The sequence below is a fragment of the Pinus tabuliformis genome, chromosome 7, assembly GCF_031772625.1.
Source record: "Pinus tabuliformis cultivar Carrire ecotype Pingquan chromosome 7, CPIR1, whole genome shotgun sequence".
Taxonomy (NCBI): Eukaryota; Viridiplantae; Streptophyta; class Pinopsida; order Pinales; family Pinaceae; genus Pinus; species Pinus tabuliformis.
This window is the reverse complement of record NC_142293.1, coordinates 573,016,043-573,040,482: the sequence shown is the minus strand read 5'-3', so window position 1 is coordinate 573,040,482 and position 24,440 is coordinate 573,016,043.

Below are 24,440 nucleotides of genomic sequence, written 5' to 3'. Positions count from 1 at the left end.
GAAAAGGTTAGATTGACTTTAGTATCTAGAGAATATTTTACAAGGATTAAGAAGGATTTTGGAGAAGCTCCTGTTTTGGTAAGTCTTGATTATCAAAAACCTTTCCAAGTTTTCTCTTTTGCCTCACCCTCTACAATTGCAGCTGTACTTTTGCAAAAGAACGAAGATAACAAGGAGCAACCTGTTGCATTCTTTAGCCAAGTGTTAAGGGATGCTGAATTAAAATATAATATTTTAGAGAAATAAGCTTATGCTCTTGTTAAAGCCTTGAAAGCATTCAGAACATATATTTTACAGTCTCAAATTACTACATATGTACCAAATTCAACTATCAAGGATGTTCCGACACAAGGCGATAGTGAGGGGAGAAGGGGCAAATGGATAGCTAAGATTCAAGAGTATGAAATGGATATTAAATCAAAAAACTGATAAAAGGGCAAGGGTTGGCCAAAATATTGACAAAAGCAAACTATCAGGCAATGGGGATTAATCTGCTAGCTGAAATTCCTAAATCAAATACTGTTGGTGAGGGAGGTAAGTCAAATGAGAAAGATAACAAGATTTCCTACAAATATCTTTGTTCTGATTGGTACATGAATATTGTCCATTATTTGATATATCTTATTTGTCCCTTGAATTTTGATAGAGAAAAGGATAATTCTTTGAGGTTGAAAGCTCAAAAATATGTTATAGTAAAGGGTCAATTATATTGGAAAGATCATGTTGGTGTTTTTCTACTATGTCTAACAGAGGAGGAAATAATTGATGTTATTAATGAATATCATGGGTGTGCTTGTGGGGATCATTATAGCTGGAGATTTACAACACACAAGATCATGAAGGATGGCTTTTACTAGCCAACTCTGTTTTCAGATGTTTATAGAATGGTCAAATGTTGCGAAAAATGTCATCTTTTTTCCCAAAAGAAGAATCTTGCACCACAACCATTAATCCCAGTATTTGTAGAAGAACCATTCAGGAAGTGGGGGTTGGATTTCATAAGGGAAATCAACCCACCCTCTAGTGGACAACATAAGTGGATTCTGAAAACCATTGATTATTTTACCAAGTGGGTGGAAGTTGTTCCAACCATAAACACAAGAGATTGAGTGGTGATCAAGTTCCTTGAAGAAAACATATTTGCAAGATTTAGTTGCCCCAAAAAGTTGGTGACAAACAATGCTCAGGTATTTAAATATGAAAACTTAATTATTTTTTTTCCAGAAATATAATGTAATTCTTACTCATTCTACCACCTATTATCCTCAAGGAAATGGTTTGGAAGAATCCTCAAATAAAACTCGTGTTTAGAATTTTGAAGAAAACAATTTCTGAAAATAAAAAGAATTGGGATTCCTAGCTTAACTTTTCCTTATGGGAAAACATAGTGACAACCAAAAGATCTACTACAAAAACACCTTTTGAATTGGCGTACAGAATGGTTAGCTCTATTTCCTAATCAATTAGCCAAACCAATAGCTGCACTGATTCAGGATGCCAAAGAAGAAACGAATGTATTTACTAGGAGAATAAACTAGCTAGTAGAATTAAATGAGAGTAGAGAACAAATGGCTAAAAATTTGATCGATTATCAAGAGAACGGAAGTTGTTTTTTATAGGAAGGCCAAGGATAAAATCTTTCAGTATGGAGATCTTTTTATAAGGTGGGATGTCAAAAGAGACGACAAGGGAAAACATGGCAAGTTTTACCCCTTATGGTTCAAACCCTTCAAAGTGGTAGAAGTCTAAGGGAACAACACCTTCATTCTAGAAAATATTAATGGAGAGCTACTGCAACTTCCTGTCAATGGGAAGTTTCTAAAACATTACTTCCAACACTAAACAATATTTATTTTACTCATTGTAAATACTGGTATGTTCACTGTAAGTATCCAGTGTGCCTTTCATTGCAATATCTTAAGCTACAATATGACTCCATGCCCGAAGTGAAGGCACTAATCTATAGTTCTTAGTGTTTTGTTTCAAAAACACTATCCCCAGGTGGAGACAGGTGTTGTAGTCAATTTTCATTTGTTTCAATAAATAAAAAAAATCACATATGAAAAAAACAAAAAGAGATGTATGAAAAGAAAGAAAAAAAGAAATAAAAAGGAAAAATACAAAAAATTACAAAAGAGGTAATGGGGATTTTTTATATATAATATTTTTGAAGAATATTTTAATACAGAGGTGGGCCAGATCTATGATGGCAGAAAAGGAAAAGTTTAAAGGACATGCTACTTTTTTGGTGCATCATCGTTGGTTGCATCGGGGCCTCACGCTCAATAAAATTGAAATCACAAATCAATAGACTTTTATGGAGGGACGTTCCCTCGTAGGTGGTTCATTGGAAAATCATTGTTGGGGTAATCTATGATCGAGATTAACCCTGACATCACCCTTGGTGACACTGCTTACCCCTGCGGATGCCCCTATGAGAAGTAAGTGGTTTCTCCTATGTCTGTGGTGATGTTAGGATATTCCGACACATAGGAAATAGTTAAGTATAACTTGGTCTAGTATAGAGTTAGGTAAAGTGTGTTTCTTTACTATGTACATTTTGTAACTTACAATCCGACGGTTCATTCTCTCCTCGGTATTACCGACACTTGATCTGTGGCTTAACACCCGATTGGTCCATGATCTCTATTTAAAGAGCATGGAGGGTCATTTGTAGGTTAACCGTCCATGAGAGAAGCTTATGTAAATTTTCATTCTTTTATTAATAAATTGCCTGAAGTGGCCGCGTTGGCTCAGGCCGTGGACTGTTTCCCTCTTTGAGGGTTTTAACCATGTCAAAAGTACTGGTGTATTGATATGTGATCTGTTTGTGAGTGGTGTCATTTGGTGTTCTGTCTGAGGAACTTACCCTGTAAATTCCTACAGGTGAGCAAGTGGGTTATAAAGAGAGGCTGCACAAGAATCTCAAGTGATTGAATGAAGATAAAAAATCTATTTTAATTTGAAAATAAATACTATATTTTGTAATTTTAAAGCTAAGGTAAATTTATTTCCTAAGTTGAGTTTTTGAGTCCTCATAAGGACCGAATCAAGTTAGAAGTAATCTTAAATCAGTTTTTGATAGTCTACGATTTTTGTAACTATCCTCAATGTAATGTTTTCTTTAAAAAGACATGAAGGGACCAATTTTTGGGTTCAGAATTTTGGCTTCAGAGATTAATTCCTGTGTAATGTATATGAAATTTCTTAGAGACTTAATAAAATTTATAGATGATTTAAACTATCTATTGAGCATGATATGTGGTCCTTTCTTTGTTGTAAGTCATTATCATTTTTATCTATTTTTCTTCTTTGAAAATGTGTAAAGAAGCTATTGGTTATTTACATTAAACATATTTATTTTTCTTGGAAAATATTACAGTACTTGTGCATTTTTAATTTAAAAAAGCTTAAAATGTGCTCCATATTTTCATATTTTCATTTCTACAGTCTTTCATGCTTTCTTCTAAGATTTATTATAGAGGATTTTGTTACTGCAACATTCTATTTTTAATCTTTCACTATTTCATTTTGTTACCTTACTGCAACCCCAAGATCATTTTCATAGGCAGCATGGCCATCTGAAAAAGTGCCCTTTTTCTCCAAGAGATACACCTACATTACTCCTTTATGCAACATCTCTAAGCAACCATGTACTAGATGTCCAACAACTTTTTCATCTTTTTGTACAAGTTTCCTAGGCATTGACCTCCTCTCATCCAGAGATTATCTCTAGGGTTACAATAGAGAGGATGTTCAAATGAAGGGAGTTGGGAAAATACATGGATTATCATGCACAAGGGAGGAGGCAAGATGGTGTCATGCGTATGGTTGTGGATGGTAAATATTGGAAAGAGATTGAGGAAAAATGACCACATTTAAGAAATGAGCCAAGGAATGTATGGATTTCTCTATCAATGGATGGTGTCAATCCTTTTGAATATATTAGAGCAACATATTCTCTTTGGCTAATTTTAATTATAAAAAACAATATCCCCCCTTGATTGGCAATGGAAAAGGAACACTCTTACCATACCAGGTACTAGAACATATGAATGCAATGCTCTCTTGAATATTATATAAAAAAAAAATTTGATTCAGTTAAACTCGATAAATAACTCTTTTTTTATGTAGGGAAGTATCGGGTAAAGGGTATGGATGTATACATGGAGCCTGTCATTGAAGAGCTTCACGAATTATGGGATAGTGTAAATATGTATGATGTATCAAGACCGATCGATGATATAAACTTCCTCTTTCATGCATTCTTATTTGGACAATTCACGATGGCCTAGGGCTCTCTATTTGATGTGGTAATATATTATAAATTACATTTTTAATTATTTTGTTCATTTTACCATTTACCAAATATGGTTTCCATTCTTATTTCAAGGCTACAAACAAAGGGGAAACATGGTTGTCAATCATGTGGTCCAGAATTGTTGTATAGGCAATCAAAGGATCCTAATAAAACTGTCTATGATGAGTATAGAAAATTCTGACCATAAAATCATCACTATAGAGTGTGTGAGAAAATAAGTTCAATGGAAAGGAAGTGGAAATGAGAAAGCCAAGAAAGATGAACCCTTCTAGGTGGAAAAAAAATGTATGACAAAAAAGAAGGGATAGGATTTCAAGAAAAATGTGGTAGAGTTCTTGTGGAAACATCTAAATGGAACCAACCTTGAAGCACAAAGGTTACAAAATGACCTCCAAGTTTCCAATATCATGTTGAACATGTGCTTGCATGAAGGCAACTCATATGTTCATGCTCCATGGAATTCTACATCAAATGAGAAATAAAACATCATTGATACTATGAAAAACATAGGATGTCCTTTTGACTTTGGTGCAACATTAAAAAACTTATTCACAAGATATGGATTAGAGTTATAAGGGCTAAAAAACATGATTGGAACAATTGGATAAAGGTACATTTTTCATACATTATATTTGTTGGAAACTAAATGAGAAATTCATATATCCTAGTGATAATATCAATTCATGCATATTTTAACATGGTTACTTGTCAATGGTCATGTAGTATGTGTTTCCTGTAGCAATACAAAGAAATTTTTACCGTGATGTCACAATACCTATTTACAAATTATCCAAATATTTGAGGTATTTTCAACCCATCATGAATACTCTTCCATGACTCTTATCATTTGAAGTGAATCATTAGTTATGCCTTTATATGAGTTTATACTTTTAGCTTTTAAGAAATTATAAATCTTTATTGTAATACATGGTAATACTTGTATGTGGGTCTCATCTAAAGAGATACATTAGAATGACTTGAATTATTAGAAGTGTAATGTTTCACTTTTGATGTGTGATATCCAAATGTGCTTACCTCCAAGATTCTTTAATTCTCAAGAGCACTACCTTGTACACCTAATATAGGAGATTGAACAATGTGGTCCTATTCATATTCAAACAATGTGGGTTATGGAGGGATATATGAAGGTTTTAAAACAATTTGTGAGGAAAAAGGCTCGCCTGGAAGGTTCCATAGTTGAGGGGTACATAGTTTTCTAGGAAATGGTCCATTTAAGTGAGTACTTACCTCAATTGCATCTTGGAGATCCACAATTATAGAATTATAACCAACCTCAATCATTTGAAGGAGAAGAATTAGAGGACAAAGGGACTTCAAAGTGGATAAAGGGTATACAAAAATGTTGGAAGTGGTTGTTTTTATCTTAAATTTTATAATACATGGCTTTAAATAATTATTAATTCATTGAACAATTATATTTTTCATTGTAGATGCTAAGGAGTAAGAGGAATTACATTTGTATATTGCATATAATTTTGACTTTATGTTGGAATGGATGGGGAAGTACGTTCAACAAAAGAAATTAGAGGATGAAAATGCATGGGCCTATATATGTAATAGACATGGTCAAAATACTGCTCAAGGACTACCTGCAAGCCATAAAAGAAAGTGGATAGCGAGATGCTCATAGAATTGGCTAAATACCAATATTGAAAATGAGGAAACAGAAGGGAGGGATATAGTGACACAACAACAATTGAATTTTGTTAAAGGATCTATAAATTGTCTTTTAACTTTTGTATCCTTGAATCTAATTAGTTAATATTTATATGAATTTAGGCAACATATTATAGAAGACTGTAGAATTTTGTTCATCATTTTCTCATCATAAAAGTGGATGAAAAGAGACAAAATTATTATTTTAGAGTTGTAGCATCATTTGAGGTGGAATGTTCTTGACATGAAAACGATAGACAACCAATCACACACACACTTCGTTATTACAAAGTGTTGTAGGATATTATAGAGCTTAATTTTATGTCTTTCAAGAAGTTATTTTTCATGTTGAATGGTACAAGCATATCAAAGTGGGAGGAGAAAATACTATCTTTATCTACAATAATGGATTCCATATGATAAATACATCTAGGTTTGAAGCCATTTATGAAACTTATGTGTTTCTAGGTCAATGTGATGTTGGCCTTATTCTGTTGCCATTGATGTCACCTGTTGAAGTCATGTACTCATGAGTCTATATGTCAAGTCTTGAGTCTGTTGTATACTTGTTGAAGGTTGTCATGCTGATGTAACTTGTTGTAATAAGTCTCAAAAGGTCTGTAGGAGAGGTGTCATGAGGTAACAAGGCCTCATCTGAAGCTGAGCTACACTTGTACTAGAGGTCTAGTTGATGATGTATGTGATGTCTTGTTGAAGTTATGTAGTTAGGTTCCTGATATAAAGATGAGTTTGGAAGGATTGTCTACAAGTCATTTCATTCCCCTGAAGCTATGTGTAAAGTTTGAGGGTTGGATCCTTTTTTTAAGCTATGCTCTGCCTCGGTTGCATGGAAGGTGGTTCATTAGAGCGATTGGAACAGTCCATTCACATGGAGGATAGGCCCATGCAAGCGACCAACCTTCCAATCAAGTTTGTTCAGACTTGTGCGTGCAACTAGGAGGTTTTATGAGATTTTATTTGGATTTCTCATGATCCTATGGAATCAAATTGTTTTTGTCCGACCTTATTGATGGAAATTTCCAGAAAAAGATGGGATGAGTTGTGGGACATCCAAAAATTGATCAAGTTTGAAATTATCAAAAATCTAGTGGAAGGAGTGGTTTGATATGGTCAAGATGTCAATCTCAATCATTTATAAAGTGTGTGAAAAGGGTTTTGTGTGAGCTCCATATTTTGGAAACTTAATTGACTTAACCATCTCTAGATTCTACAAATAGGAGAAGGAAATAAGCTCTTTTGTTGGTTAAAAATTAATGTATGTGAGTGAGTGAGTTTGCTTGAGTTGTAAGTGCAAAACCAATGAGTTCTATAATGAATTCAAAATTTTAAAGTCGGAGTGTGCTTCAGAGATTAATCTTCACCAGTGTTTGAGAGTTGTATGAAGTAATTGAAAATCTATTTGTAGGGTGTGTGTGTGTAGAGATAATTTTTCTCTCAACTGGAGTATGGATTGTAGATGCATGAGTTTTTTCATTTGATGCGTGTTTTGATTGTGCAAAATTACTTTCATTTCAAAACTATTTCATTCTAGAGTAGAATTATTTGTGCTTGGAGTGGGGGTTTCAAGATGAGTGCATGATATTTATCTATTGTAGGAGTGGGTGCTCCGAGTTGGTTGTGGCCAACATTTCTCATTCAGTCAAGGGGTGGGTGCTAGATAATGTAATGTAATGAGAAAATTTTGAAGTAGCAGATAATAAGAAGAATGAAAAAACAATTCAATGGTTTTTTTCCTTGGAGGGGGGTTTTTCCACCTTAAATCTAAGTGTCTACATGTGATGGTTATTTGTATTTTTTTCATGTGATTGATTATGCTATATATTTCTAAAGTTTATTTATGAAGAATTTTTATTTGCAGAATTTATTTTTATATTTCTATAATACTGATTCACCTCGTCCCCCTCTTAGTATTGCTTCTGTCTAACAATTGGTATCATAGTCTGATCCTTTGATGTAGCCTGACCGCTGAAAGGAGAATTTGGGAAGGAACAATGGCTAGCCATGATGTGAAAATTCCAAATTTTGATGGTGATAATTACAACCTATGGAAGATGAGAATGGAAGGATAACTCATGAATTTAGGTGTTGATGTCTTCTCTACTGTGGTGTTTGGATATGTTGTACCTGATGTTCTTCCTTCAAGCACTTATGAAAAGAAGAGATATCAAAACAATGGAAAAGCCATAAGTGTCATGATTGCATCACTTAGTGAGAATGAGCTGGTAAAAGTCATGCATTGCAAATTAGCTAAAGAAGTTTGGGGCAAACTTGAGAATAGCTATGAAGGTGATCAAAAAGTGAAGAAAGAAAAGCTCCAAACCTATAGGAGGAGGCTTGAGAGCTTGAAAATTAAGGAAGATGAAACTATTGCAGAATATTTTAGAAGAGTTGAAACATTGAATAATCTAATCAAGAGAATAGATTTAAAATTTGAAGATGAAGCCATTATTCAAAAAATATTAAGGTCTTTACTAGCAAGATTGGACCCCAAGGTTTCTTCTATTGAGGAAATATCAGATTTGAGCACTCTCACTATGGAACAATTTCTTGGAATTCTTACAGCTTATGAGATGCATATTGTAGAAGAGAAATATGAATCTAGTGAAGTTGCATTCAAAGCCTCCAAGAAGGTCAAGGCTATTACAAAAATGCTCAAGAAACTTCCAAAGAAAATCAAGGAAGAGGAAGAATACTCTAGTAGTGAATATGATGAAGAATTTGCTTAGTTTTCCAATAAATTGAAGAAAGATACTGGAAGGTATGAAGGTATGCTTCCTTTCAAGTGTTTCGAATGTAGAGAAGTTGGACATTTTTCTACAAAATGTACACACAAAATAAGTAAAAAGGATATGAAGAGCAAGGATAAAACCCATAAATTTCGAAAAGCTAAAGTTCAAAAGAGATGGAGTTATTACTCCAAAGAAGAGAGTGATATTTTAGATGAAAGCATTGAGAAATATTCATCAGAAGTAGAGGAAGAGCACAATGAATGTGTTCTTATGGATCTTGAGTACAAAGATGAATAAGATCTAGAAGATGGAGAGATTGATTATGAAGGTGAGCTCATTTTTGCACTTGATCAGTTGTACAAAGCTAGAAACAAAAATAAGGAGTTGAAAAGGGAAATACGCAAACTAAAGGGGAATAAACCCTCTTTGGTTGTTGATTCTTTGAAGATCCACTTGGATGAGATTGAGAAATTCAAGGAAATTTTGTTGCAACAAATTGTGGTTCAACAAAATAATCTAGCCGAGTTGGAGAAAGAAAATGAACATTTGAAGTAGAATGTTGGAGGAGCTCCCATTGCATGCACTCATGAAGAAGACATCATATTCTTAAAGAGAGAATTGGAAGAAGCTAAAATGAAGGAGAATGTGCTCACCAATCAGCTAGAAGCTAAAGAGAATTGTCACTAACTTGAGGAACAAATTGTTGCATTAAGGGCCAATTTATCAAAAGTAGAAACTAAAGCATGGCTAAATAATTTTTTTATCAAGGGATATGAAACCTTGCAAAATATTCTCAACATGCAAAGGTCACTAGATGAAAAAACTGGTTTGGATTTCGAGCCTTCTCTACATGTCAACGATCAACCAAGTACCAGTTATGTAGATGCATTGAAAGGAAAAGAAAATCAATCAAATATTGTTGCAACTAGCAAGAATGTGCAAAAGAATGAAGTTGAAAGCAAATCAACAGAAAATCAACAAGTGAAGCAAGCAAGATCCTCAAATTTCACTCCTCCATCATGGCAACAAAAAGTCAGGTATCCTACTCAATTTTATGGTTACTGTTTTGCATGTAATAATTTTTGACACAAAGCCATAAATTGTAGGTTGGAGGTGTTTCCTATAAGAAATTTTGATATATCAAGAGTTTCTCAAGATCCAAGTATTTTGCATGCAAATGGAAATAATTCTTTTTCTCCACTAATGAATGATATCGAGTGTTTTAGATGCAATAAATTTGGTAACAAAGCTGGTGAATATAGATCTAGCCTTTCATATTCTTTCATCCAAGATACTCAAGAGCAATCTAATCAGCAGAAAGTTGAGAAAATATGGAAGAAAAGGGAAGAAAATTGTGAGCTTGCTTTGATAGCTCATAACCAGCATGAACAATGGTTGATTGATATGGTTTCTCCAAGCACATTATTTGTGATAAGAGAAAACTCTTGCATCTAAAAGAATACGAAAAGGGAAATGTCAATTTTGGAAATGATGTAGCAGTTCCCATCAGGGGAAAATGAATAGTTAGATTGGACAAGAAGGCCAAAGCTGAAAATGCACTTTATGTTGTTGGTTTGAAGCACACTCTCCTCAGCATGAGTTAGATGTGCGATAATGGGCATGAGGTGATTTTCAGATCTAAAGAGTTTGAGATCAGAAATGATAAATTAGGAAAGATAGTGGAAAAGGCAATTAAAATTGATAGCAACATGTATATTTTTTATGACACTAGATACAGTTGCTGCATGAGAAAATGGAAGAATATTGGCTATGGCATAAAAGATTGGGAGCAATTTGAATATCTTAGAGAAAGAATGGGTGTTGTGCCTTTTTGTAGGAATTGAGGATTTTTTCATGGAGTTTTATGTTGTTATATGGCTACCACCAAGAGCATTTTCAGCTACAAAATTTGGAGAATGGGTGGTGGTTGGTTATTTGCATGCTTTTCAAGGCATTATGAACTATTTTCTTGCTTCTTCTTTATCCATTTCAATATGGGTTTCTCCTTCATGTATATTGTTTCTTCAAGATGGTGTGCTCTCATATATATTAAAGGGGAGAATGTTCAATATCTGAGGGGGAGTATTTTTTGAACCTCTTCAGGGGGAGTCCTTCATTTTTAGCCATGCATCACATTGTTGGTTTGTAATTTCTCTTACAAGGTAAAACCCCTTGCCATTGATGTCAAAGTTGGAGAGAGAGTGAGTTGTGTATGTACTCAACTTCATATTGTTGTATGTAAATGTAATATTTCTTTTCAAAAGCTATAAGTTGACATCATTGGAAAAGGGGGAGTTTGTTGGCCTATTTGTGTTGCCATTGATGTCAACCGTTGACGTCATGTAATCATGAGTATATATGCCAATTATTGAGTTTGTTGTATTCTTGTTGAAGGCTGTCATGATAATGTAACTTGTTGTAATAAGTCTCAGAAGGTTTGTAGGAGAGGTGTCATGAGGTAACAAGCCCTCATCTGAAGCTGAGATACACTTGTACAAGAGGTATAGTTGATGATGTGTGTGATATCTTGTTTAAGTTATGCAATTGGGTTCTTGATGTAAATATGAGTTTGGATGGATGGTCTACAGGTCATTTCACTCCCCTGAATCTATGTGGAAAGTTTGAGGATTGGGTCCTTGTTTTAATCCATGCTCTGCCCTAGTGGCATGGAAGGCAACTCATCAGAGTGACTGGAATAGTCTAGTCACATGGAGGACAGGCCCATGTGAGAAACCAACCTTCCAGTCGAGTTTTTTCAGGCTTATGCGTGCGATTGGGATCTTTTACGATATTTTCTCTAGATTTATCAGGTTCCTATGGAATTAAATTATTTTTGGCGAAGCTTATTGACGAAATTTTCCAGAAAATGGTCGAGAGGAGTTGTGGGGCCTCCAAAAATTGATCAATTTTGAAATTATCGAAAAGCTAGTGGAAGGAGTGGTTTGATATGGACAAGATGTCAATCTAAATCATTTCTGAAGTGTGTGAAAAAGTTTTTTTGAAAGCTCCATCATCTGGAAAATTAATTGACTTAACCATCTCTAGATTCTACAAATATGAGAAGGAAAGAAGTTCTTTTGTTGGTTCAAAAGTAATGTGTGTGAGTGAGTGAGTGTGCTTGAGTTGCAAGTGCACAACCAATGAGTTCTGTAGTGAGTTCATAATTTCAGAGTTGAAGTGTGCTACATAGATTAATCTACATCAGTGTTTGAGAGTTGTATGCAGTAATTGAAAATCTATTTGGAGGGTTGTTACACAAAATATTGTCACCGTGACTATTTGCAGTTAGTATGGGTCTATCATCATTCATACTATCCTCCTTAGCAAGTCTCAAACCTCAGCTCTTCATGTCAAGCTTTAAAAATGAGAGAAATTCCTTGTAAATCAATAAAGCTCTGGTTCCGCACTTTCTCTTACTATTACCTGTGGTCCCACACCCCTTGGTCATGTTACATGCGGACCTGCTCGCTCTATCTCTAAAGGAGTGGGTACAGACCCCTGTGAAAGTAAAAAAGGCGCAAGTTTATTCTTAAAAACTCACTTGTGGTTAATTCTGGATGCTTCTAGAAGGAACCTTGACGTGGATGGTTCGCTCCTAGGTGGTTCATGCATCCCAAACTAAAGGAGCTAATTCCTTGATGAGAAGGGCTTATCCCTTTGAAGGAGGGTTTTATCCCTTTGAAGGTGGACCTAGTAACTTCCCTCCATTGCACTACGAATTAAGGCATTGGGCTGGTTGCTAGGGAGGTTAGAAGCTGAACATTTTTCAGGGTAAATGTTGTTGGAATTGAGACTTCCTAGTTAAGCTTGAGAGGAGAGATTACATACCTTTTGGCTTCATTGGGAAGAGAGTGAAACTTTTCAAAGTAGACGAGATTCTTGTTGGACCCTGGGAGGAGCTTGTACGGCATCAAGGCACCAAGGTTGTAAAGTTCTTCTTTGATTAAAGTTAATACAATCAGATTCATTTTTCTCAATAAATTGTCTTATATGGTTTGTTTCATGAATTCCTTGATCATCATGATAAATATGCTCTATTATATTGGCTTTTCAAGTGCTATTTAATGTGTGTGCTTGTTTGTGTTTGTAGATTCTTTACAAGGAAGCTCATTTGGATCAACGGAGCGTGGCTTCCACAAACTAGCACCGGACCCGAGGTAGGCCTAAAACGCCTGTTTGCCTTTATTTATAAATTGCATATTTAGATAAAGATAGAATTTGTTTGGTTTGCTTGTCGCTAGATATCATTAGATACTAGGGAGGTCGATCTTTTCCACAAGAATGACTTATTCGGCCGACAAAATGGCGACTCCATTAGGGACTTGAATTTTTTATTTTTTCCTTTGCTTTTACTTTGACTTGAGATACTGTGTCTTTGTTTCTAGTTTTTGGCTTGATGTGTGTGGGATTGGGTAGGTTTAGTAGATCTTGAATTATTTTTTGTTTTTCGTACTTTTGGAAGAGGACCGCATCCTCTGCTTGTAACATAGTGTGGACATCCCCGCACTTTTGTTTTACACACAGATCGGTACCGCACCTGGGTATACTACCTGCAGACCTTGTCAAAAATTTTTAAAAACTTGAAATTTTCTCATTCAGTCAGCTTAGGATTTGTTTATGTGTTTTTAGCCTTTGCCCAGATCTGCAACGTGATTTGTCAGAAACTTTTCGTAGGTTAATTCCATTGGCATTAGGGTTTTAGGTGAAATTCCTAGAATTTTTGTGTGCCAAGCTTGATTTTCATTTGGTCTTGTAGTAACTCAGAGCTTAGAATCCTTAGAAACCTCAGATCACCTTGGTTTTTACTGGCCTTCTTATGAGTCTGACTGTTTTGTAAAATCTACCTTTGTTGAGGAATCCATCTTGTTTTTCTCTTTGCGAAACTTCGAAAGAACTTGTGTTGAAAGTTTTGGATTTCATTTTTAGAAAAGAAAACAAAAGTTGTTTTTTGATTAATTTGTGATTTTGGACAAATTAGTCCTTAGTTTTCTCATAACTAAGTAAAACATCCTTGAAAAGAAATCTTGTAAGCTTTTACTTCAATTAGTTTTTTAGAATTTATAGATCTCAAGATTAGATTTTTCAATAGTTTTGAGTGTTTTATAAAAATAAAAAAATCTCTTTTGAAAAAGTTTGTTTTAGTAGTATTTGAGTGTTTGAAAAGAAAGGGAAATTTTCGTGAGCATAACTAGTTGTCTCGTTTTTGAGTTCATTAGAAAAGACAAAAAGTTCTTCTTTTTATTTATTTTTTAAGGAAATATTTGTTTTTACAAGCATTTGCATTCTCAACTCTTTCTCTAGCTAGAAATTCATTGAAGAAAAAGGATTGCTTTTCATCTTAAGTGCATTTTTAGTGATTTGGAGTCGAGTCTTCACACCATAAAGTTTCATCTCCGCACCTTTTGACTTAAGAAAAAACCAATAAAAATAACGCTTAAAGTAAAATCTATCTAGTAATCTTTTTATTTCTAGGGCACTTTATCACCAACATAGCTTAGGCTAGTATCTTGGAGTAGGGAGTATTTAACTCTCCAAGATAGTAAAACAAACAAGTAGTTGTATCTTACGGTAGGAGATAAATTCCAATTGTTACATCTATGCTCTGGGAAGCTCCTCTTATAGGAGTCAAGCATGAGATCGTGTCCGAACCAGTGGGGTAATCAATCCTTCCTCATTGGGAATGATACTAGATATACACGTATTAAAAATGGTAAACCTCAGATTAACCATTGTTAAGGAGCCTGGGGTCACTTGTTGGTAAACCTTGGATTATGTCAAGGAGCCTTCAAGGGGATTGAGCTTGCTACTTTGCCCTTGCGTGTGTATCAGATCACAGACTGTTCCCCCAGGTATATTTGTTTCTGTTGGTAACCATAGTGACCATATTCTATAGGATTCTTTCCTAAGGTGATGGTGGAGGGAAGATCCCACTGTACCTGGAGCAGACGTTGGCTAGATTCACTTGGATTTTCTGGGGGGTTCTCTTCACTCAAGACGGTTTAGTGGAGAAACTTGTGCCAGTCTATTAATTAAGCAAGTTGTCGGGGTAACCATTCCAACTGCCATTTCTGTATTGAATTCTGCGATGTTGGATTTCATCACCAACTAGTGTTTTCAGTACGGAAAGTTATTGTTTGTGTGTGGTTTGACCTCCTAGATTCTTTAGGCATGTGATTCAAAATTGTTTGGTTCTTTAGATACTTTAGGTGGTTTTCATTGAGATTTTTCTTTTTTTGCGTGTGAAGTATTTAAAATATTTAATCGTGGCTGAATTACCAAGGAAGTCCCGTAGACTTCGGGGCCAGCCTCCCGAGTTTTCACCAAGTCAGCTTGAAGGGTTACGAACCCTTGTAACTCCTAGTGACAGTAGAGTTGGGTCACCTGAAGAAGGAGAGTCTTCTTTGGTTGTACATCCTGATTACCAATTTCAAGCAACAGAGTATATTTTAGAACCTGTTTCTTTTTCCGAAGTTACTAGTAGTTTTTCTTCTACTAGTGATTTAGCCGAGGAACCTGAAATATCTGCACCTGAAACTGAACCTACTGCTACTCCAACATCAGGATTTGCCTCTCCAACTTCCAGTGGTCCTGGTTCACCCATGGTAGAAAGAGTGATTACCCAAAATCTTCCTTTTGGACTTATTGCTATTGAAGAACTTGTTACTCCGGAAGAAGGTATACCTATCCCTGAAAATGAACCAGCTATAGAACTTAGGGAGCGTGAATCGATCTTTTACAGCTCACCTAGGAGGGATGCTTGGTATCTTTCATTGACCAATTTTTGGAAAACCCGGGACTAAGTTTTTCACCACCTCGCATTCCTTTTCATCCAACACCTAGGGGTTATTATCCTCCATTAAATATGTCGAGATAGTCATCCATGTTTTCTCAAGCTCCAGAAACCTTTTTCTATGGCGGTCCTTCTATTCCCTATGGGTATCAGTCACTTACTGGTACTTTTTCAGGAGCCTCTCCTCAACCTATTGAACACGGGTTATTAACTGGTAATAATGGAACTAAGCCGTTGAGTGTAGAAGATATTCTTATGATGTTAGGTACCATTCCAAATCCGCAACCTCAAGGTGGCCAGTTACCGCCTGGGGGGTAGACTCAAGGTCCTCAATTATCGCCTGGGGGCCAACCTCAAGGTACCCAATTATCGCCTGGGGGGCAACCTCAAGGACAGTACGTACCTACGGGACAGTACATTCCTCAACCCCTAGACTCAGTATGTACCTCAAGGTCAACCCCAGTATCAAGATGTACCTCAAGGTCAACCCCAGTATCAGTACGTGCCTCAAGGTTATTAACCTCAAGGTCAGTACCCAACCCAAGGTTTCCAACCACCTTCCAGGTAGTCATTTTTCCAAGGAACTGGAAATGTACCTTTGAATTATCAACCCTACCCTCAACCCGGTTATGGTCCTCAATATGCTCAACCTGTTATGGGTCCATACTCCGGAATGAACTTAGTGTGGGATCCATCTCAATCACAATAGATCTTGCAACCGAATGTGTAGTTGTCATCTTAATCTGGACAACCCTTGGTTTCTGGTTCAACCTAGCAACCTGTCCAGTCTACTATTCAAACTTCTGCACCTTTTGTAGTTTCTCATCCTAGGCCTAGCTCCCCTCGAACTCTGCCTCAAACGTCTACTGCAACTGCTGCAACATCTGTTCCATCTACCCCACCTACTTCCGGAGTATCGACGACTCTGGTTTCTATTGTTCCTGTATCAACTCCTCAAGCATCTTTACCTTAGTCTGGACCCACAATTCAAACTTCGGTTCAAATGCCTGTAGGACAACCTGGTCCAAGTACGGTTGTCACAAGTCAACCTCAATTTACTTATCAACCGTACTAGGGACTACCAATTCGGTCCTGCTGTGCAACAACCAATCTATCAGTATCAACCGTACCCTGGATATACATATCAACAACCTCAACAACCCTAGTACGGTCCGGTTAATCCTTGTTTTTCGGGAGGATATAATATCCCAAATGTAATTCCAGTTCCTAGTTATCGTGGATATCCTCCTCCTGGGGCTGGTCTCATGACCCAGGGTTTCAGGGACCCTAATCGTCAGTTACCATTCATTGCAACTTTGGACTTGCTTGATTTGTTGCGCCTTACGAACGATCCAATTAACTATCTTCCGTTTTGGCCGCCAATGCCGAATAAGTTGCCTAGTGATATTCCTAAGTTTGAAGGCAAATCAAGAGAGGACCCGTCAAACCATGTGATGACTTATCACCTCTGGTGTGCGTCTAACTCCATTTCAGATGATTCAATCCGTTTAAGGCTTTTTCAACGCACTCTAATTGGTATTGTGTCCAAGTGATACATTGAGTTACCGCAAGCCACTTTTTATAACTTTAGTCAGTTAGCTACTTCGTTTTTAACTCATTTTCAGTTGCCAATCAGATATGACAATGGCACGAAATTATTAACTTCATTAAAGCAGTCAACATCCACTTACATTTCAGATCACATTCATGAATGGAGACGTCGACGGAATTTAGTGAAAGTTTTTATTCCGGATCAGATCTTAGCAGAATGGTTTATAAAATCTTTATTACCGAAAATCACTGAGGATGTAGCTAAGGCAGGAGTCGTTACTGAAGAGCAAGTAATTGCTCAAGCTCAGTACCTTGACCTAGTTTATACGTAGTCAGGTACGTTACACGAGAAAATCCCCAACCTTCCTAAACAAAATCAAATAACTGCAGCTCCTTTAGGGTCTCATGCCGTTGATGGTATGATTGGTATGGTTAATACCAAAAGTAAGAAGAAATCTTCCAAGACTTCTTCTCCTATCATAACTTTACCAGATTCCCCGACCGGAGATTCTTCCGTGGAAATTTCCGCCGATATTCATGTTGTAGAGTCATCTACAACCAAATCAAAATCCGGTGGTAAAAAGAAATGGAAGAAGAAAAATAAAACAGATAAAAATTCGAAATAGAAAACAGCAAAAACGGAATCTACTGATGAGAAACGCAAACCTCATTATCCTTGTCTCATTTGTGACAAAGAAAATTTTACAAGGGACTGCCCTCATCGCACTGAGGTTGCGAAAATCGTCAAAGGGTCCCAAATGCCTGCTGTTTTGAAGGATACTTTTCCTAGTCAAGACAGTAAGATGATAGGTTCTTCCTCAAATGCCTCAGAAGAACCCATAATGATGATGTCCCATGTTAGGATTGCGACACGATCGCAAGATTATGGAAGTAAAAGTCCTGTTGGTGGTAAGGAAGCAGAATCTTCTAATTTGAACCCATCAACTTCAACTCCTAGTTCCGATCCACTACAAATCGAGAAACCTAACCCAGACTTAGTAATCAAACCACCCGCTAAGGGTATACTTTGAAAGTCAGCTTTCAATCTACATGCGAGAACGGCTCAGAACTATAACATTGTTGAAGATTTGGCTATTTCACCTTCAGTAATGTCGGCTCTGGAGGTGCTGCAATCATGTCCAGCACAGCGTAAATTGCTATTGTCGGCTATAGGAGCTTTTTACATTCAGGACTCGAACCTTATAATTTTTGATCTAGAAAATAGTACACCTTGCTTACCTCATCAAATGGCTTTCCAGATTCCAGTGTTAGTAAAAAACAAACCTTGCTATAGGACTATGATTGATGAGGGAGCCTCAACGTGTATTATGTCGATCCAGTGTTGGAGATCGCTTGGTTCTCCTACACTTAATCAATCCTCGACGATTCTAAAGGCCTTTGATGGCCATGGGTTCCATCCTTTTGGCATTCTACAAGATTTACCTATAGGGGTTGAAGGAAAAACTGTTAATCTAGATGTGGAGGTGGTTGATGCCCCTCTAGATTACAACCTTCTCTTGGGTCGTAGTTGGTCTTACGCTATGACAACTATTTTTTCGTTGGTATTTCGGCTTATAAAGTTCCCTCATAATGGAAAGATTGTAACTATAGACCAGCTAACTTACTTTTCATCTGACCCAGCCTCTTCTAAAAGTATCCAGCATGTCAGCAAAACAACTATCCCTTATAAGAATGTTGGAGTAGGACTAGTTAAAGATTCTGGTTTACTAGGAACTTTTCCCTTTCCTCCTCTCAACGTATCGCCTTCTACTGCAACCATTCATATGATTTCATCAGACACTATTGTTTATGATGATCCTTGGATCGTACCTTCCGAATCTGAGATAGATTCATTTGGTGATGCTATAACTTTGAGTCCATATGAAATTGCGTATCAGGTCGTACAGTCATTTTCTGACTCTTCTTCAACCGAAATTGACTTAATGAATGTGGTCCATGAAGAATAACTTTCAACATCAAACTCAGATTCAACAACGTTTTCTGAACTTGTTCACACTGATGAGCAAATTCGTGAAATCCTGTGTGTTGATGATTTACTATGGGAAGATCTTCATCATAGATCTTCGTTTTTACCTGAGCTTGATCGCTTTGAAAATGATTTTTCATCTATTTTTTACAACTGATTATGTCAAGTAACCTCAGAATCCAATGAAAAATATTGATTCTAAGTTAAATTTGGGAAACATTTCTTGAACTATTCCTATTGAAATTTCGGTTAAGCCCGGAATTGTTGAAAACATTCATATAAGTGCCTCTTGTACGGAAGATGAAATTCAAACATATAAGGCCCTATTTCAAGAATTCCACGACGTGTTTGCCTGGTCATATGAGGAAATGCCAGGAATTGACCCAGCAATTGTTGTTCATGAAATCAAAAATTACCCGAATGCTAAACCTGTCCAGCAACGTTTATGTCAGATCCACCCGTGAAAAGCTGCTGCTATTAAGGTAGAAGTTGAAAAATTACTTAAAGCAAGTTTCATTTATCCAATTCCGTTAACGGATTGGGTATCGAATATTGTTCTTGTTAACAAAAAGCAAGGAACAATAAGAATATGTATCGATTATAGGGATATTAATCGAGCCTGTCCAGAAGACAATTACCCAACTCCCTATATCGATCAAATCATTGATGATTGTGCCGACAGTGAAATATTCTCCTTCATGGATGGTTTTTCCAGATACAATCAAATAAATATTCTACCTATTGATCAACCAAAAACGACTTTCATTTGTCCATGGGGGACATTTTCTTATTGCAAATTACCTTTTGGGCTCAAGAACGTCGGGGAAACTTTTCGAAGAGCCATGTCTTAAGCATTTCATGACATCAAGCACATTGTGCAACCCTATCTCGATGATTTACTTGCTCATTTATTACATCGAGCTGATCATCTCATCCATTTACGAGCAATATTTATGAGGTGTAGGAATTATCGAATTAGGTTGAATCCACATAAGTGTGTTTTCTGTATAGAAACGGGTCGATTATTGGGGTTTGTTGTTTCGAAAGCCGGCATTCGTGGTAATCCCTCGAAGGTTGAAGCTATTGTCAAATTGCATCCTCCTTCGAGTCTTCGCCAACTCCAAATTTTGCAAGGGAAAGCAAACTTTTTACGTCAATTCATTCCTAACTACGCCGAGATCACAAAAGGTTTTACCCGATTGTTGAAACAGAATACTCCATTCTTTTGGGATGAGATAGCTGACAAATCTTTTGGTGCACTAAAACACGCGTTGACCCATGCACCGTTATTGCATCCCCCCAAATACAACCAGGACTACTTCTTATATCTTGTCGCCTCGCATTCCACCATTGGAATGGTGTTAGTTTAGGAAGATGAATTTGGTCGTGAACATGTGATATACTGCCTTAGTCGAACTTTAAATCCAACTGATCTAAAATATTCACAGTGGAGAAATTGGCATTGGCAGCTGTTCAAGCTGTCCAATATTTTTGTTTACATTTTACTACGCAAAACTACAATAATTTCCGATTGCAACCCTATGATCTAAATTTTGACCAAACAATTGCTAGGGGGAAAGTATTCCAAATGGATTGTGATCCTGTAGGAGTTTCACTTGGAATTTGAAAAGTCTAAGTCAAAGAAATCTTTAGTTTTTGCGGAGTTGATGTGTGACTTCCCGCATGCTGACACTGAAACTATGGCAGAGGAGCCCATTGCGGATGAATCCTTGTTTCTAATCAGCACTTTAGATCCATGGTATGGAGATATCATCATTTATCTCCAAACCCAATCCTTTCGGCCAGAAATTTCAAGATCAGAGCATCGAAAAATACGATTCCAATCCCAACAATTCAAAATTATTGGAGATACACTTTATCGTCGTGGAGCAGACTCTGTTTTCTGACTTTGTTTAACTCATGAGGAAGCTGAAAGGGTTCTAAATGACTGTCACTCTGGAGCGTGCGGCGGTCATATGTCTGGGTTTGCCACAGCCCAAAATATATTGCGCGCTGGCTATTTCTGGTCATCTTTGTTTAAAGACTGTATTAACGCAGTCCGAAAATGCCACAACTGCCAAATATGATTGAAAGATGCACGCTCCACCTTCTCCTCTCCACCCTATAATTGCCATCGGTCCTTTTGCAAAATGGGGTATCAATTTTATTACATGTAACCCTCACTCGGCCGGGGGGCATGCATATATCACCCTTGCGGTAGATTATTTTACCAAGTGGGTCGAGGCAATGCCTACATTTGAGGTAGACGACAAAACTGCTGCTATTTTCATGTTCAATCATATAATTGCTAGGTTTGGTGTTCCACAAGCGATTATCACTGATCATGGGCATCATTTTCGAAATATTATGATGACTGAACTTACATACCAACTTGCCTTGCGTCACGATAGTTAAACTCCATATTATCCAAATGCTAATGGTCTAGTTGAAGCCATCAACAAAGTTCTAGTCATCATGATCCGACGAATCATTGGGATTCATAGGTCGAATTGGCATAAGCTGTTATTTTTAGCGCTTTGGGCGTATCGAACCTCAGTAAAAACATCAACCGGTTTCACTCCTTTCCAACTAGTTTATGGTTTGGAAGCTGTGTTACCCATTAAATGCGAAATCCTATCATTGCAAATGGCCATAGAATTACTTCCAGCCACTTCCAAAAAGGAAAATAGTTTGTTGTACTTGGCTCAGCTAGATGAGAATCTACGTGATGCTGCATTAGCAATCGAAACTCATGCCAAACGTATTAAAGCTCAGTATGATCGAAATGTTACACCTCGTAATTTTTCGGAAGGAGACCTAGTCTTACTGTACGATCAAGCAAATTATAAATTAGGTGCTGGAAAATTCGTACCCATGTGGCATGGTCCTTATGTTTTTAAGCGAAATCTAGCAAAACGGGCCTATGAATTGGTAGACTTTGACGGGGTCTCTTTAGGTAAACCCAGAAATGGTCTTTACCTGAAGAGATATTATCCTTAAATCTGGGTGTGGAGATTTTTAGTTGGGTTAGTTTTCTTTCTAGCTGGTGTGTTTTAGATTAAAAAGTGTGCTTAGATTAGAGAGTGTTTTTTGTCATTATTCCTGCTTATCTTGATTTTACTCTTGATATTGCAGATGTCGATGTCTCTCCAAACATACATTGGTTTTGCTGATGGTGCTTGTCGTAATACACAGAACATTTCTTCTGCAGCTTGGGTTATCTATTCGCCCTCTGATGAGTTGGTATCTATGCATGGGGTAAGCCTCGGTCAAACAACAAACAACATTGCAGAGTATAGTGCAGTGATTGAGTTATTATCTGAATCCATCTCATTTGGGATTCGGAGTTTGATTGTGAGGTTGGATTTTGAACTCGTTGTATTACAGCTTCATAGAGTGTATTCCATTAGAAATCCAATGTTATTGAGATTATTTTTGAGAGTTCGTCTCTTGGAACGTGAATTTGACTATATTGAATATCAACATATTCCAAGAGATTTAAATACATTAGCAGATGCAACTGCTTCTCGAATGTTAAGTAGACATTTGCAATAATCATACAAGTAAATTTAAAAACATTCCATAACATGTTTTACAAGATAAGTTGGTAATAGTGATATAGTATAGCATAGAAGTGTGTCAAATATACATCGTCTTCGATCATAGGTTGAAAAACGCCTTATGATCGGCAAAAATGATAGTACAAAAAGCAAAAATGTCATATGAGTCTATAGCAGACGATCATCCTATCACTGGTGATGATCACGATAAGAAACCACTGTATGGGCCACCCTACAAAGGAACCTCCTGAAAGGTCCTGGGACCCCAATCACATAACGCTGTAGCCTAAGAGTAATGTCATCTATGCTAGTCTCTGGAATGTCTGTCGTCAAGTGCTCTAGATGACTTTCCAATTCAGCCAAGGTCTCTTTAGATTCGTCCTGTGGGGCTAGTGCTACTGCAGCTGGCTGTTTCCTCTCATAGGGCCAAAGAGTGGCTGGTCACCGTAGACCTACATCTGCATTTGGAACTTTTACTATCAATTTTGGGACGATATAAAAACAAAAAAAAATAAAAATTAGAAAATGTGAAAATGATTTTACCTGAGTCATCCCATTGCTCTCCTGGTGGAAAAGCCATGTCTGGGTCACCACGATAATCTATCCCAAAATAAGGAAAATCTTGAATAGCAAATACTTGGTTCTCCAACCAATAAAAGTACTCAGGAGCAAATCGAACGACTTCTGTTCCCTCCTTAGGATGACGGGCCAGAACTGCAACCCAACGCATCAGTTTGGGCTCTCAGGGAAGTCCAGCTCCAACTGTAAGATGCTATGGGACCGACATTGGGACCCTCTCCAAACCAAAGCTCACAACTAAATCACCATATCGAAAGTTCTTCAGTTGTCCATTCTTTGCTCTAGGCAGTTGGCCTTTTACATTAGCCAACATAGCCTCACACCAGTTGAAGATGGTGCCTCGAAAGCAGTCTACTTCCATCCACATTTGGGATCCAGTGGCCACATGTAGTGCTACACTTCTGGAGAGTCTAGTAACAATAAATGAAATCACTTTGAGTTCAGGACAGGAGATGGTTTTGATATCAATCCCTTTGTCTCTAGTCTGGTCATTGCAAAACTCTAGCCGGAGGCTATCGACAGACTGGCCACCTGGCCTAGTCCCGAATAGAGTAAAATTTTCACCTCTCTTAGGCAAACCAATCAAAAAGTAAATTTCTTCCAGCTCCATTTCGAGCTGGTGGCCACCAATAAAGAAACACTAGTCCTGTATATTCCTCCTGTCTACCAGCCATTGCAAAAAGTCCACCTGGGCCCTCATGCCGTGTATGGCCCAGAATTTGTATAAACCACATGCCTTCAATGCATCAATCGAAGGTTGATGATTAATCGCGGTGAGATCCACATCCTCGTGCTCCCATTCCCACCAGTCAAGCATGATGTATACCCTACATTCATTAAAAGGCGGATTAGAATATTTAAAATCAAAATTTTTGGGTGGAATTTGAAAAATTTAAGTTTGAAAACCTATGCTGCGGGGACTGTACCCTCTCTGTTAGAGACAGTGCATAGGTCCGCACTTTGCCTTCATGGTGGGTGCGGGCCCCTGACTTTTTTCCTTTCACGAAAAAGTCGGGGTCTGCAGGTTTCCTATGCTATTCCTGCGGACCCCCGCGTGTGGGTTTTTAACCTAAATTAAAAAAAAAAAAAAACAAAATAAAAGCCTAAAAACAAATTTCAAATAGATGAAATGAAAGAGTAAGATGATGTGGATTACCTGGAGGAGACGGCATTCGATTCCAATGGACGGATTTTCCGCAATCTTCACGGGAAGTTTCTGACCAAA